At 40.7% G+C, this 15,643-nt stretch overlaps 3 pseudogenes; 1 reads left to right on the top strand and 2 right to left on the bottom strand.

Annotated features, from left to right (window-relative positions):
• The first annotated feature begins 233 nt into the window (after nt 1-233).
• On the top strand, nt 234-867 carry LOC102845135 (annotated as a pseudogene).
• Nucleotides 868-1,568: 701 nt separating this feature from the next.
• Nucleotides 1,569-2,018, bottom strand: LOC102849859 (annotated as a pseudogene).
• Nucleotides 2,019-6,117: 4,099 nt separating this feature from the next.
• LOC102844729 lies at nt 6,118-8,025 on the bottom strand (annotated as a pseudogene).
• Between the last annotated feature and the right edge of the window lie 7,618 nt (nt 8,026-15,643).

Genomic DNA, 15,643 nt, shown 5'->3' with positions numbered 1-15,643 from the left:
CACTGGCCATTTTGAATTAGAGAATCAAATGATCTATTATGATGGCAATGAAAAATTGAAAAGGAATACTGTTGAGTTCATCAAAAAAGAGCACTTGGACTCCCTGACCGCTCCTCTTGGCATTGGAAGCTTGGGCCCAGGAAAGTGGTGATGGAGCTAGTCTGGCATCGAAGTACCCCGGGGCTCTGCACTCCTGATGCTTTTCAGGTGCTGAGCCCTTCCCCACAGGGACAATGGCAAAATATTTCCCAGGCCAGAGCGTGCTCTATATTTCCTGGGACCAAGGGTTCCCCGTCTTCTGGCAGCAGTACCTGAATCCCTACAGCAAACATGTTTTGACGGAAGATATAGTATACCAGAAGGTACCTCTGACCAGAAACTCCTGTCCAGGAGACCTCTGACGAAGACCAACAGGATGCTCTGCTGGTCTGAGCAGCTGTTTCCTGCTGATGTTGCTCACTCAGTGTATATCCTAGAGGACTCTATTGTGGATCTATACGATCATACCATGACCACCTTCACCTGCAACATCAACCAAGACTGGCTGATGGTTACTGTGGTAACAATGGTTGGGCCAAAATCTGTGGAGAAGCCTAGGTCTTCCCTAATTAGTTTGGTGTCTCCAGAGCTCTCCAGGAATTTGGTCTGGCTCCATTTAAAAGCAGCGTGACCAAGACTATGAAGGGGTTTGAATACATCTTGGCCAAGTTACAAGGTGAAGCCCTTTATAAGACACTTTTTGAAATTGCAAAGGAAGCCGAGAAAAAGGCAAAGGAGACAGCACTGGCAGCTACACAGAAGACTGAGGACCTAGCCAACAAAGCAGCCACTGAGAAATAGGAACAGAAGTACCAACAGTTTGCGTAGCCATCATTGGCTCTACATGGCGCTTCTACAACCACCATCATCACCACCACCACACAGTGAACAATTCAGCTCCAGCCTCCTATTTCCCGTGTGCCTTTTCTTATTAAAAATCAACGTCTATTATAAAAAAAAATTAACGTCTAGGGAGAGAAGTGCAGCAATGAATGAATGGAAATCCAAAATCTCTGTAAATGTTCATTAAAATTATTTTTAAAATTATTAAAATTAAACTAAAAAATGGGGGGGAAGGAAAGCTACAGTCAGTTATTCTTTGAGTAGGTTTTGAATTTTGTTTTTTTCAGGTTTTTGTTTTTGTTTTTAATACAAATGCCTGACTGTGCTCAATCATCAAGCTGCATGCATGAAAAACTGGCCAGCCCAAACAGCGTATTAATCATTAGCAAATGGAACTTGAAGGAATCCACTAAGTGCTTCCTTATCATTAAGGTAGTACAAGTACTTATATTTTAAAACTGATGTGTAGCTTGATCTTTAGGGGACAGGACCACTAACCAATACATGCAGATTTTGTGTGTGTGTGTGGACAGAAGGTACTTTTGACATTCAGTTTTGCTATACAGAAACAGAATGAATAAATGAACTTTTTTCTTTTCTTTTTTTTTTTTTTTTTTGCAAGAGGTAAGTAAAATATTCAATTTGATTCTTCTGGGGGGCGGGGGAAAGGAGTTGAAAGTAGGTCTTCATTTTGCAGTCATCATCTGTACAAATTCTTCATAGTTGACCTGTCCATCCCCGTCGATGTCTGCTTCTCTGATCATTTCATATACTTCTTCATCTGCTAGTTTTTCTCCTAAGTTTGTCATGACGTGACGTAGCTCTGCCGCACTGATGTAACCATTGCCATCCTTGTCAAAGACTGGGAACGCTTCACGGATTTCTTCTTCACTATCTGTGTCTTTCATTTTTCTAGCCATCATAGTAAAACATTCTGGGAAGTTAATGGTGCCATTGCCATCGGCGTCCACTTCATTGATCATATCCTGTAATTGCGCTTCTGTTGGGTTCTGACCCAGTGACCTCGTGACGGTTCCAAGTTCCTTTGTTGTGATGGTGCCATCACCATCTTTATCGAATAGGGAGAAAGCTTCCTTGAATTCAGCGATCTGTTCTTCGGTCAGCTGATCAGCCATGGTGCCAGCGACGGGGGAAGCGCAGAGGGAGCAAGGGGGGCTGCACCAGCGCAGGGCTGTGATGGCCGGGGTGCCTCTGCTGCTTCTGCAGCGGCTGCTACTGCTGCTAAGGCACCGGGTGCCGGGTGCCGACTGGGAGTATTAACGGCTACGCGACCGCGAGACGCCCAGCACCACTGCCCTTCAGTCAGTTTTAAGATTTTTCTCTGAGTAGGTAGTAAGAGATTATAATTAAGCTGCTCTGTGGAGCTTTTGAAAAGGAAAATTTCGCCAGAAACTTATAATCACAATGAACTCTTGATTATTCATAGGGTAAAAATTGCTTGACTAACTGAAGTTCACAGGTTATTCTAATAAAATCTGTTTCCCCTCTAAAAAGAAAAAAAAAGATCAACGTCTAGCCCTTAAAAAAAAGAAAAAGAGTACTTCACAATCTGTCCTGAGGTACAATGCTGGGAGTAATAGCACATTATCCATATACATACAAGGAAGACTCGTTAATACCACTATTAATATTATTCAAACATATACACCAACCTCTAAAGCCAAAGATTAAGAAATTAAGGATTTTAGACTCTGGTGGCCTAGTGGCAAGAAGCTGCGCTACAATCCCAAAGGCATGCGGTTTGAGGATACCAGCTGCTCTGAGGGAGAGGGATGGGCAATCTCCTCACGTGCAATTAACTGCCTCTGAAAACCCACTGGAGGGTCAGCTACGGACCAGTTCTGACTTAACAGTACACAACAACATCATACCAAGGACAGTATAAAACACAAAGTACATGTACAAAACATGTGTATGCAAACCAACTAAAAATTTTTAACATTTTTTTAAAGTTGAGGATATTTGCCAACTCTTATATTTCAAAACTGATCAAACATGCAATCAAGATGTGTTTTTAATAATTCATGACTTGAATGCAAATGCAAAAGCTGGAAACAAAGAAGGACTGGTAGTTGGAAAATATGGCCTTTGTGCCAGAAACATGGCTGAAGAGAAAATGACAGATTTTGTACACTCATTTACTCATTGCAAACATCTTTAAAAAAAAAAACAAACAAAACCACCATAAATAGAAAACTACTATATATACGGACTTCTCCTGATAGACTACAAAGGAATCAGGTTGACAACATTTGTAGAAACAGTCCGTGGAGAAGCTCAATATCTGTAGTCAAAACTGTGGAACAGATCATCAATTGTTATTGTTGTTATATGCTGTCCTAGTCAACTCACAGTGAACCTATGAACAGGAGATCTGAACCTTGACCTATCCATCACCACCACCACGATCTCTGCTGTGCTCAAGACCATTGTTCTAGTCACTGTCAATCCATTCCATTTCAGATCTTCCTGTCTTTTTCTGACCATCATGTCTTTTTACAAGAACTGCCCCCCAAAAAACATGTTCAAAGTATGTGAGATAAAGTCTCATCATCCTTGCCCTCCAAGGAACACCCTGGTTACATTTTGTCAAAGACAAATTTGTTTGTTCTTTTTTCAGTCCATGGTTTATTCAATACTCTTTGCCCATCACAGTTCAAAGGCTTCAATTTCTTATTCCATGATAGTAGAACAAAGGACATCATTGCTGATGTCAGATGGATTGTGACTGTAAGCAGAGAATATTAGAATGAGTTTTCTTGATTATGAAATGATATTTAACTGTGTGAATCATAAAAAAATAGATAAACTTAAGAAGAATGAAAATGTCAGAACACTTAATTTTGCTAATACAAAACTTGTGCATAGACAAATAAACAGTTATTCCAAGAGGACATGGGAACACTGCATGGATTATAACCAAGAAAGGTACATGTCATGATTATATTCTTCCTCCATACCTGTTCAGTTTGTACGTTGAACAATTAATTTGATAATCTGGTTTATAGGAAGAAGAATGTGACTTTGAGATTAGAAAAAGATTCAGTAACAACCTACTGTATACAGATGACACAACATCACTTGCAGAAAGAATATTTAAAGCACTTAATAAAGAAGATCAAAGACTACAGCCTTCAATATGTATTGCATTTCTACATCAAGAAAACAAAAATCCTCACCACACTAGATCAATAAACATCATGATAAAAGGAGAAAAGATTGAAGCTGTCTGATTTAACTGAACTTGACTCAACACCCATGACCAAAGCAGTCAAGAATTCAAAAGACATGTTTAATTGGGAAAATCTACTGTCAAGATCCTTTTTAAAGTATTAAAGAGATCAGTTCTCATATTCTCAGCGTATATTCCAAGTAGTGGAATAGCTGGGTCATATGGAATTTCTATTTTCAGCTTTTTGAGGAAGCGTCAAACTGCCTTCCAGAGTGGTTGTACCATTTTACAATCCCACCAACAATGGATAAGAGTTCCTTTCTTGTCACGTCCTCTCCAACATTTATTACTTGATGCCCTATTAAACTTTGCCACTCTTACTGGAGTGAGATGGTACCTCATTGTGATTTTTACTTGCATCTCTCTTATTTCTCATGATCACATTTCTTCATATGTCTGTTTGCCATTCAAATATCTTCCTCTGGGAAATATTTTTCCATGTCTTCTGTCCATTTTGTAATTGGGTTATCAGTCTTTTTCTTGTGGAGGCCCAGGAGTATTCTGTAAACTTTTGTCTTAAGACTCTTATCTGAGATGGTATTACCATATGTTTGTTCCCAGTCTGTAGGTTTTATTTTCACCCTGTTGGGAAAAGTTTCTGATGCACATATGGATTTAATCTTTAGAAGGTCCCATGCATCAATTATGTACTCTTTAGATTGTGCATTTCTCGTTGTATTTGGCAGTACTGAGGTACAAAAGGAAATTTGTACACCAATGTTCATAGCAACATTATTCACCATCGCAAGAACATGGAAACAGCTCAAATGTCCAACCACAAATGAATGGATTGAGAAATTGTGGTACAGTCACACAATGGAATACTATGCAGCACACAGGAGCAATGATTTTGTAAATTGTTACCTAAGATGGGAGGGACTAAAGAGCATTATCCTGAGGGAAGTAACTCAGTCCCACAAGGATAAATATTGTATAAAACCATTATTGTAGAATGAGTATAAGGAACCAAGAGGAGTAGGGGAGGGTGGAAGCAGAGAGATGAGAATGTGCAGAGGGAGAGGGGAATTAATCATGGGGTTGTACAATTTGATGGGGGCAGGGTGAGGGAAGTTGAAAGAATTTGTTCTTTAAAACAATGTATTGGAATTTTGTAAATAAACTAGTAAAAAATTAAAAAAGAAATACTAAAGAGCAAGGATCAATTTAGAGATTAAGGTGCTCCTGATCCAAGCATTGGTGTTTTTAATTGTTTCTTATGCATTGGCCATCAATCATGTAGGTATAGGTTTAAATTTAAGGTAAATATAATGAATACAAGTCTAAGAGTAACAAAATATGACCTTTAATCTATTCCAGCTGAACTTAAAAACCACCTCAAGAACAGATTTGATGTATTGAACACTAGAAACTGAAGACCAGACAAGTTGTGGGGAAAGGCCATTACAAAGAAAAAAAATGGATGTCAGAGGAGACTCTGAAATTTGCATTAGATTGAGAAAAGCCAAAACAAAGGGAAGGAATGTTGAGGTAAGAAAGCCAAAGAGGCCTAGTGGCAAGAAAGCTGCACTGCAAACCAAGAGGCACATGGTTCGAATCCACCAGATGCTCTGCCGGGGAGGAGGGGCAATTTCCTCCTGTACCAGTCAGATCTGATTTGACGGTACACACACACACAAATAACAAAATAAAAGAAAATTAAAATAAAAAAAAAAAAAGCTAAAGAGAAGATTTCAAAGAGCAGCAGGAGAAGACAAAGCAAAGTATTAAAATGAAATGTGAAAGAACAGGAGTTAAAAAACCAAAAGGATGCAATCCCAGAGGTGCGTGGTTCGAATCCATCAGGTGCTCTGCTGGAGAAGGAGGGGCAATCTCCTCCTCTACCAGTCAGACCCACTTTGACAGTACACACACAAATAATAAAATTTTGGGGTTTTTTTTCCTCCTTTGTGGTACTTTTATTTTTCTACCTGGGATGTGAACGGTGTGAGCATGGGTCTGAAAACCAGTTGCACTGAAACATTCTAGTAAACCAGCAACACAGAGGGGTTAGTGGACACTGAGAGACAGGGTGTGGTGAGTCCAGAGAAGCCTCTCCTGAGAGACTTTTGGTCCAAGTCCACAGCACAAAGGTGCTCTAGGTAGGGTGGAGTGGGACCATGCAGTGCAGACTGTGGCAGTAAGGACAAGAAGGACCAGTCACGATGGGGGTTTGGTGCTGAGCATAAGTTTATTAGCTTTTGGACTCACGCTTTCTGTTGTTGCTTGATGAAGTTGATCAGCCCATTGGTGGAAGAATCATGAGAGGTCACTGGTTTGGTGCCCTCAAGTTCAGGTTCAATTTTCTTAGCCACTGCTTGCCTAGCTCCACTCCCCATTGGTTGGAGCTGTTAATGTCCCAGATGACTCCTTGAATGAAGATCTTAAGCTCACACATGGTAATCAAGGCTCCAAGAATAAATGGCGTAAGCTTGGTGAACACAATGGAATTGGTTGGGCGATTTCCTTCAAAGACCTTGTGTGGCAGCAGCTTTTCCAACTCCTCTGGACTCTTTGCTGTCACCTGGAGTGGAGCTCTTTCCAGGCCTCTTCTTTTGTCTTCCCCTTCATCAGGGCCTCAGTCTAGGCTAAGAAGTTGGCCAGAAGGATCTTTTGATGCAACCCATTCCATATAGGGTGCCGGGTCTAGACCGGGATAAGGAAGTCACAAGGTATCATCCTGGTGCCTTGGTGGATAAGCTGGTAGAAGGCATGCTGGCCATGGGTCCCTGGCCCCCACAAGATGGGGCCTGTCTGGTGGTCCACACGGATGCCAGACTTGGTAATGTACTTCCCATTTGATTCCATGTCACCCTGCTGGAAGTAGGCAGCAAAGTGGTGGAGGTACTGGTCATAGGGCAGCATAGCCTGAGTCTCACAACTGAAGCAGCTGATGTACCAGATTCCCAGCAGAGCCAGCAGGACAGGGGCATTCTTCTCTAGGGGCACAGTGTGGAAGTGCTGGTCCATCCAGTGTGGCCCGGGCAGCAGCTGCTCAAAGTTGCCAAAGCCTATGTGCATGCAGGGCACTGGAGAGTCCAATGGCTGACCACAGCAAGTACCATCCTCCTACCCAACCCCAGAACTCAAACATATTTTGAGGGTCAATTCCAAACTCCTTCAGTTTGGTCATGTTGGTAGACAGGGCAACAAAGTGTTTCACGACTGCAGAAGGATCCTTTGCTGACATGAGGAACCACTCCTTTGCCGTCTCTGCATTGGTGATGGTCTCCTGGGTCATAAAAGTCCTGTAGGCAATGATGAACAGGGAAGACTCCGGGCTCAGCAAGGCCAGGGTTTTAGCAATGTGGGTCCCATCAGTGTTGGAGACAAACCAGACTTGGGGACCACCTGCAGAGTATGACTTGAGGGCTTCAGTCACTATGAAGGGTCCCAGGTTGGAGCCCCTGATGCCTATGTTGATCACATATGTAATGGGCTTGCCTGTGTACCCTTTCTGGTCACCAATTCGAACACACTGGCAGAAAGACTTCATCCAGACTTTGTCCAGCTAGCTCCCTGTTGACCTCAGGCATCACATCCTTGGTGTCCACCATGATGGGAGTGTTCTACCGGTTCCGTAGGGCCATATGCAGCACAGCTTGGTCCTCAGTGAAGTTGATCTTCTCTCCATTGAACATGTGTTCCTGGGCGGCCTCCACACCCCTGGACTTGGCCAGGTCCACCAGCATCCACATCACTTCCTCCATCACCAGGTTCTTGGAGTAATCCAGTAGGATCTGCCCATGGTTGGTGTTGAGGGTCAGGCTGAAGTGGTTGAAGCACTCCTTGTCCAAATCAAAGAGGTGGTGCAGGCTGAGCTCGGAGCCATGTTCATGGTGCCACTACTGCACCTTCTGAAATGAAGGGTTGCGACTAAGTGCAGCCATGGCAGGAGAGGCTGGGTGCACAGACTCAAAAAAAATAATAAAATTTAAAAAAAAAAAACCCAAAAAGAAAGAACACATACAGAATTTTCTCAAGTGGAAATAACAAATCCAAGCCTCCATTTGCAATACTGAAGGATTCTAGGGGCAAAATATTAAATAATGCAGGAAATAAAAAAGATGGAAAGCATAAACAGAATTTCTGTACCACAAATTATTAGTCAACACTGGGTCATTTTTAGTTGCTGTTAGGTGCCATCGAGCACAGTACATAGCAATCCTATGAACAAAAGATCTGAACCCTGTTCTATCCTGTGCCATCTTCACACTTACTAACACACTAGAGCGCAATTGGGCAGTCACTGTGTCAATCCACCTGGTGAAGGGTCTTCCTCTCCTTCACCGACCCTCCACTGTTCCAAGTATCATGTTCTTCTCCCAGGATTAGCTGCTCCTAGCAACAATGCCCTAAGTATATGAGGTGAAGTCTCATCATTTTTGCCTCCAAAGAGCACTCTGGTTGCACCCTTTCCAAGACATACCTGTTTGTTCTTTTGGCTGTACATGGGATATTCAGTGTTCTTCTCCAACACCACAACTCAAAGACATCAATTCTTCTTCTGTCGTCCCTATTCATTGTCTAGCTCTCAGATGCAAAGCAAGTGATTGGAAAGACGATGACCTAAATCAGATGCACCTTAGTCCTCAAACTGACACCATTACTCCTCAATAATTAGGAGAGGCCCCTAACTGGAAGATTTTCCCAATACAATGTGTCTTCTTATTTCCTGACTCCCAGAAAGATGAAGCTGTTGACAGTTTCAATCTCCTCTCCATCCATAAAGTTGCCTATCAGTCCAGCAGTAAGAATCTTTGTTTCCTTGACATTGAGATGCAGACCATACTGAAGGTTGCATTCTTTGATGTTCTGCAACAAGAGCATCAAGTCCTCCCCACTTTCAGCAAGCAAGATTATATCATCTGCATAATGCAGATCCTGATGCCACATTCCTCTTCATAGATAGAGTCCAGCTTCTTGATTAATTTGCTCAGCATACAGATTGAGCAGGTATGGAGAGAGAATATAATCCTAACACACTCCCTTCTCAATTTTAAACCATGCAGTGCTCCCCTGCTCTGTTCACACAACAGCCTCCTGGACCAGGTATAGGTTTCACATGAGCACAATTAAGTGCTCTGGAATTCCCATTCTTCTCAATGTCCTCCACAACTTGTTAGGATCCACAGAGTCAAATGCATTTTCATGGTCAATAAAGCACAAAGAGACATTCTTTTGGTATTCTATACTTTCAGCCAGGATCCACCTGACATCGATAATGATGTCCCTGGTGCCATGGCTTCTTCTAAATTCTGCTTGAATTCTGGCAGTTCCTTATCTATGCACTATTCTAGCTGTTTCCATTGTTCAATTGTTTCCACATTCAGTTGGATCACCTTTCTTTGGAATGGGAACAAATATGGACCTCTTCCAATCTATTGGCCAGACAGTCTTCCAACTTTCTTGGCATAGACTGGTGAACTCATCCAAAGCTATATTTGGTAATTGAAATAAATCAATTGGTATCCTATCAATTCCTGGGACTTAATTTTTTGCCAAAGCCTTCACTGCATCTTTTAGAAAGTAGTATATGATAAATAAACAATGATGATGAAGGAAGATGTTCAAGCTGCACTTTGTTTCCATTCCAAAATTGGTGATCCAGCACAGAGTAGAAATTATTGAACAGTGTCATTAATATTTCATGCAAGTACAGTAGTACAGTGATAGGGAACTTCCAAAAATTTAACAAGGATTCATAAGAGGTCCCAGAATAAGGGATATTACTGCCAATGTCAGAAAGATTTTGGCTGAAAGCAGAATATACCACAAACCTGCTTACTTGTGTTTTATTGACTATGCAAAGTCTTTTGACTATGTAGCTCATGACAAATTATGGTAAATATTGAGAAGAATGGGAATCCTATAATACTTAATCATATTAATGTGAAACTTATTCATAGACCAAAAAGCAGCTGTCTGAACAGAAAAAGGGTACAAAGTGTGGTTTAAAATCATGAAAGCTGTGTGTCAAGGTTGCATCATAGCTATTCAGTCTGCATGCTGAGCAAGTAATTTGAGAAGCTTGATTATATGAAGAAGAATGTGGCATCAAGATTGGAAGATGACTCATCAACAACCTGTGTTATGGAGATAATAGAAACTTTCTTGCAGAAAGTAAATACTTGAGGCACTTACTAAGGACAATCAAAGAGTGTAGTTTTCAATATGGATTAAATCTCAACATTCAAAAATCCTCACTACTGGACCAATAAGCAACATCATGACAGTTGGTAGAAAGACTGACATTCTCAAGATTTTCATTTTAGTTGGATCTACATTTCTGCTTTCAATACTTTTGGTAGTAGTAGTCAAGAAATACAAAGATGCATTAGAGAAATTTGCTGTAGAGGACATCCTTAAAGTGCTAGATAGCAAAGATATCAGTGCAAAGAGTAAGGTGAACTTGATCCATGCAATAATATTTCCAATTGCTTCTTATGCATCTGAAAGTAAGACAATGATTAATGAAGACTGAAGATGAATCAATGCCTTTGAATTCTGATGATGATGAAAAATTTTGAACATGGACAGTAAAAAGAACAACAAATCAGGGTGCTCCTTAGAGGCCAGGGTAGTGAATCTTAGCTCACATGCTTTGAAAATTGCCAGAAGGGGCAAGACCTTGGAAAAAGATATCATACTAGGAAAAGTAGGACGTTAATGAGAGAAGACCCTCAACCAGACTCTAACAAGAACAAAAACAACAGCAGTTGACTTGAGTATGTTGGAAATCATGAGGATGGTGCAAAATAGGGTAAGATTTCAATCTGTTGTTTGTTTATAGAGTCTTTATGATTTATAGTCAATTTGGGCAGCACCTAGCAACTATTCACAACAGTTTAGTTATTATTACATTCTAATTTAGTCACATATTCATGGAGTGTTAGGCTTTGGAGACTGCTCAGTTTTAAAAGTCCATGGAAGGAGCTCTGTTGGCTTAGTGGCAAGAAGCTTCACTGCAATCCCAGAGGTGTGCGATTTGAATCCACCAGATGCTCTTCTGGAGAAGGAGGGGCAATCTCCTCCTGTACCAGTCAGATCCCATCTGATGGTACACACACACACACACACACACACACACACGCGTGTGTGCGCGCGCGTGCACAAAATAATAAAAATAAAATTGAAAAAATTTTTAAAAGTCCATAGAAACACTGCTTAATAGAAATAAAATTCAAGCCATACATATGATTTCAAGTTTTTTATTAACCATTTTAAATTGTAAAAAGAAAAAAGGTAACATTTACTTTTTAAATGTTTATTTTTAGACAGACATTATTATTTTAACATATCATTAACATATTGTTGTCAGGTGCCATTGAGTTGAGTATGACCCATGGCAACCCTATGAACAGCAGATCTGAACCCTGTTCTATCTCATGTCATCCTCATGATCTCTGACATGCTTGAGCCCATTGCTGCATTCACTGTGCCAGTGTATCTTATTGAGGTTCATCCTCTCTTTTGCCTTCCCTCCATCTTTCTAAGAATGATGTCCCTATCCAAGGAATAGCCTCTCCTAAAAACATGCCCAAAGTACGTGAGATGAAGATATATCATCTTTGTCCTCAAAGAACACTATTTTTTAAATTTTTTTTAAATTTTATTATTTTTGTGTGTGTGTGTGTGTGTGTGTGTGTACCATCAAATCAGATCTGACTGATACAGGAGAAAATCGTCCCTCCTTCTCCAGCAGAGCATCTGGTAGATTCGAACTACGTGCCTCTGGATTGCAGTGCAGCTTCTTGCCGCTAGGCCACCAGAGCTTCCTTTCAAAGAACACTCTTGCTGCACCCTCTCCAAGACATATTTATTTATTCTTTTAACCATTCATGAAATGTTCAGTGCTCTTCTCCAATACCATAAGCCAAATGCACTAATTCTTCTGTCATCCCTATTCACTGTCCAGCTCTCAGATGCATAGTAAGTGCTTGGAAAGGCTATGGCCTGTATGAGACACACCTTAGTCCTCAAACTGACATCATTACTCCTCAATAATTTGGAGAGGTCCCTAACTGCAGACTTTCCCAGTGAGGTGTGTCTCCTTATTTCCTGGTTACTGGTACTAAGTGTGTTAATTGTGGATCCAAGTAAAATGAAGTTTTTTACAGTTTCAATCTCTTATCTATCCATCATATCCAATGGTAAGACTCTTTGTTTCCTTGGCATTGAGATGCAATCCAGATTTAAGGCTGCATTCCTTGATCTTCTGCAACAAGTGATTTATGTCCTCCTCACTTTCAGCCGGGAAGGTGTGTCATCTGCATAACGCAGGTTATTGATTAGTCTCCCTCAGATCCTGTTGCCACATTCCTCTTCATAGACCCCGGCTTCTCAAATAATTTGCTCAGCATACAGATTGAACAGGTATGGAGATAGAATACAACTGATATACTCCCTTCTTAATTTTAAGTCATTCAGTGTTCCCCTGCTGTTTGCATAAGTTTCACATGAGCACAAGTCCTCTGAGACTCTCATTCTTCTCAATGTCAGCCACAACATGTTATGGTCCACACTGCCAAATGCCCTTGCATAGTTAATAAAGCACAAATCTATATTCTCCTGGTACTCTTTATTCTCAGCCAGGACTCATCTGACATTAGCAATGATATGCCTAGTGGCATGGCCTTACCTAAATTCTGCTTGACCTTCTAGCAATTTCCTGTCTATATACTATTCTAGTAATTTTTGAATGATCTTCAGCAGTACTTTGCTTGCATGAAATATTAATGATATTGTTCAATAGTTTCCACATTTTGTTGGGTCACTGACATCACTGTTCCTCAATAATTTGGAGAGATCCCTGACTGCAGACTTTTCCAGTGCAATACCATTCCTTATCTCCTGACTGCTGGAACCAAACGTCAAACGTGTCCATTATGGATGCAAACAAAGATGAAACTGTCAATTTCAATCTTTTCTCTATCTATTATAATGTTGCCTATTGATCCAATGGTAATTGTTTTTGTTTTTTTGGCTTTGAGACACAATCCATACTGAAGGCTATATTCTTTTATTTTCTTTAGCAAGGGCTTTCAATCCTCCTCGCTTTCAGCAAGTGAGACATATTCATGAGTCTTCCTCTGATCCTGATGCCACATTCCTTTTCCAGCTTAGAGTCAAGCTTCTCAAATAATTTTCTCAGCATACAGACTGAGTAGGGATAGAGAAAGGATATAACCCTGATGCACAACTTTCCTCATTTTAAACCATGTAGTGTTCCCTTGCTCTGTTTCACACAACAGCCTCTTGGTCAAGGTATAAGTTTTGCATGAGCAAAATTAAGTGTTCTGGGTTTCCCAGTCTTCTGAATGTTAGCCATAATTTGTTAAGATCTACACAGTAAAATGCCTTTGCATAGTCAATGCACAAATAGACATTCTTTTGCTATTTTCTTTCAGCTAGGATCCAACTGGCATTAGCAATGATAATCCTGGTGCTATGTGCTCTTCTAAATCCAGCTTGATTGTCTGTCAGTTCTCTGTCCATGTCCTGCTCTAGCCATTTTTTTATTATTTTTCAGCAGTATTTTCCTTTCATGTGATATTAATTATATTGCTCGATGATTCTGTTGGATAACCTTATTTAGGAATGGGAACAAATATGGAGCTCTTGCAATCAGTCCACCAGGTAGCTGTCCTCCAAATCTCCTGGCATAGACTGATGAGCACATCCAGGGCTGCATCTGTTAGCTGAAAGATGTAATTTGGCATTCTGTTGATTACTGGGCCTAATTTTTTGCCAATGGCTTGAACTTCAGTGAGGCTTGAACTTATTCCTTCGTTACCATTGGCTCTTGATCATAAGATACTTCCTGAAATATTTTTATGTTGACCAATTCTTTTTGGTACAGTGATTCTGTTTATTGCCTCCATCTTCATTTGATGCTTCCTGGGCTATTCAATATTTTGCTCATAATATATATAGATATTATTACAACTCAAGGCTTCAATTTGTTTTTCAGTTCTTTCAGCTTGAGAAATGCAAAGCAAAGTTCTTCCCATTTTATTTTCCAATTCTAGATGTTTGCACATTCCTTTATAATAGTTTACCTTCTCAAGCTGCCCTTTTATGATAGCTTTTGAAATTACCTACTGGGGCCATCCATGCTCCAGTCTGTAGCAAAAGTGTTCTTTCAAAATTGTTCAGCTGAGAACCACCAAATGACTGAGCAATCCAAAACTTAGGTGTGCGTACCAAAAAGAATTGAAAGCAGGAATGCAAACAGAAATCTGTACATCTATGTTCATTGCAGCACTATCCACAGTTGCCAAAAGGTGGTACAGTTTTTGTTTGCATAAATTCTACTAAATGACTGGATTGTTGTTGTTGATTATGACTGATAGCAACCTTATGAAAAACGGATCTGAACCCCGTCCATCCTGTGCCTCCTCACAATCTCTGACACGCTCAACTGCATTGCTGCCGTCAGTGTGTCAACCCACTTGGTTGAAAGTCTTCCCCTCCTTTACCATCTCTTTCCTTCCCAAGCATGATATCCTTCTCCAAGGAATAACCTCTGCTAGAAACATGCCCAAAGTGTGTGCAATGAAGCTTCATCATCTTTGCCTCGAAGGAGCACCCTGGCCACACCTTCTCCAAGACATATCCGTTTGTTCTTTTGACAGTCCATGGGGATATTCAGCAGTTTTTCCTAACATCACAGTTCAAAGACATCAATTTTTCTTCTGTCATCATTAATTATTGTCTAGCTCTCAGATGCAAGCAAAATACTGCAGAGGATCATTAAAAAATGGCTAGAGTGCTCACTTCGGCAGCACATATACTAAAATTGGAACAATACAGAGAAGATTAGCATGGCCCCTGCGCAAGGATAACATGCAAATTCGTGAAGTATTCCATATTTTTGCTGGCGAGGTTGTGGAGAGACTGGAACCCTTATTCACTGTTGGTGGGAGTGTAAAATGGTGCAACCACTGTGGAAGACAGTATGGCACGTTCTCAAAAAGTTGCAAATAGAGATACCATTTGATCCAGCAATTCCACTACTGGGAATATAGCCCAAAGAGACCATAGCTGCCACCCAAGCAGATATATGCACACCCATGCTTATTGCGGCTTTGTTCACAATAGCAAGGAGTTGGAAACAACCTAAGTGCCCATCAACAAATGGTTGGATAGAGAAGCTGTGGTATAGTCACACAATGGAATACTATGCTACATTGAAAAACAAGGAACTCATGCAATATTATTCAAAATGGATGACCCTGGAGGACATTATGCTGAGTGAAATAACTCAGTCTTAATAGGACAAATACAGCATGGCGCCACTGTTCTAGAAAGTAACTGACATCGGGGTTAGGGGGAGACTGAGAAAGATGGGTTCAGTAATGTATACGGCATTGAAACAGATGAGGGAGAGAACAGTTTAAAAGTAATATATTTTAGGGCATTATGATTATCATAAGAGTCCGGAATGAGGGTTGCAGAGTGGAGTATACTCGGGGTGGGGTGGGGGTGGGGGTGTGAGGGGGAATGTAT

Source organism: Elephantulus edwardii, unplaced genomic scaffold (assembly GCF_000299155.1).
Source record: "Elephantulus edwardii isolate Elephantulus edwardi_28Jun2011 unplaced genomic scaffold, EleEdw1.0 scaffold00273, whole genome shotgun sequence".
Classification (NCBI taxonomy): domain Eukaryota; kingdom Metazoa; phylum Chordata; class Mammalia; order Macroscelidea; family Macroscelididae; genus Elephantulus; species Elephantulus edwardii.
This window is presented reverse-complemented; position numbering and strand designations above follow the sequence as displayed.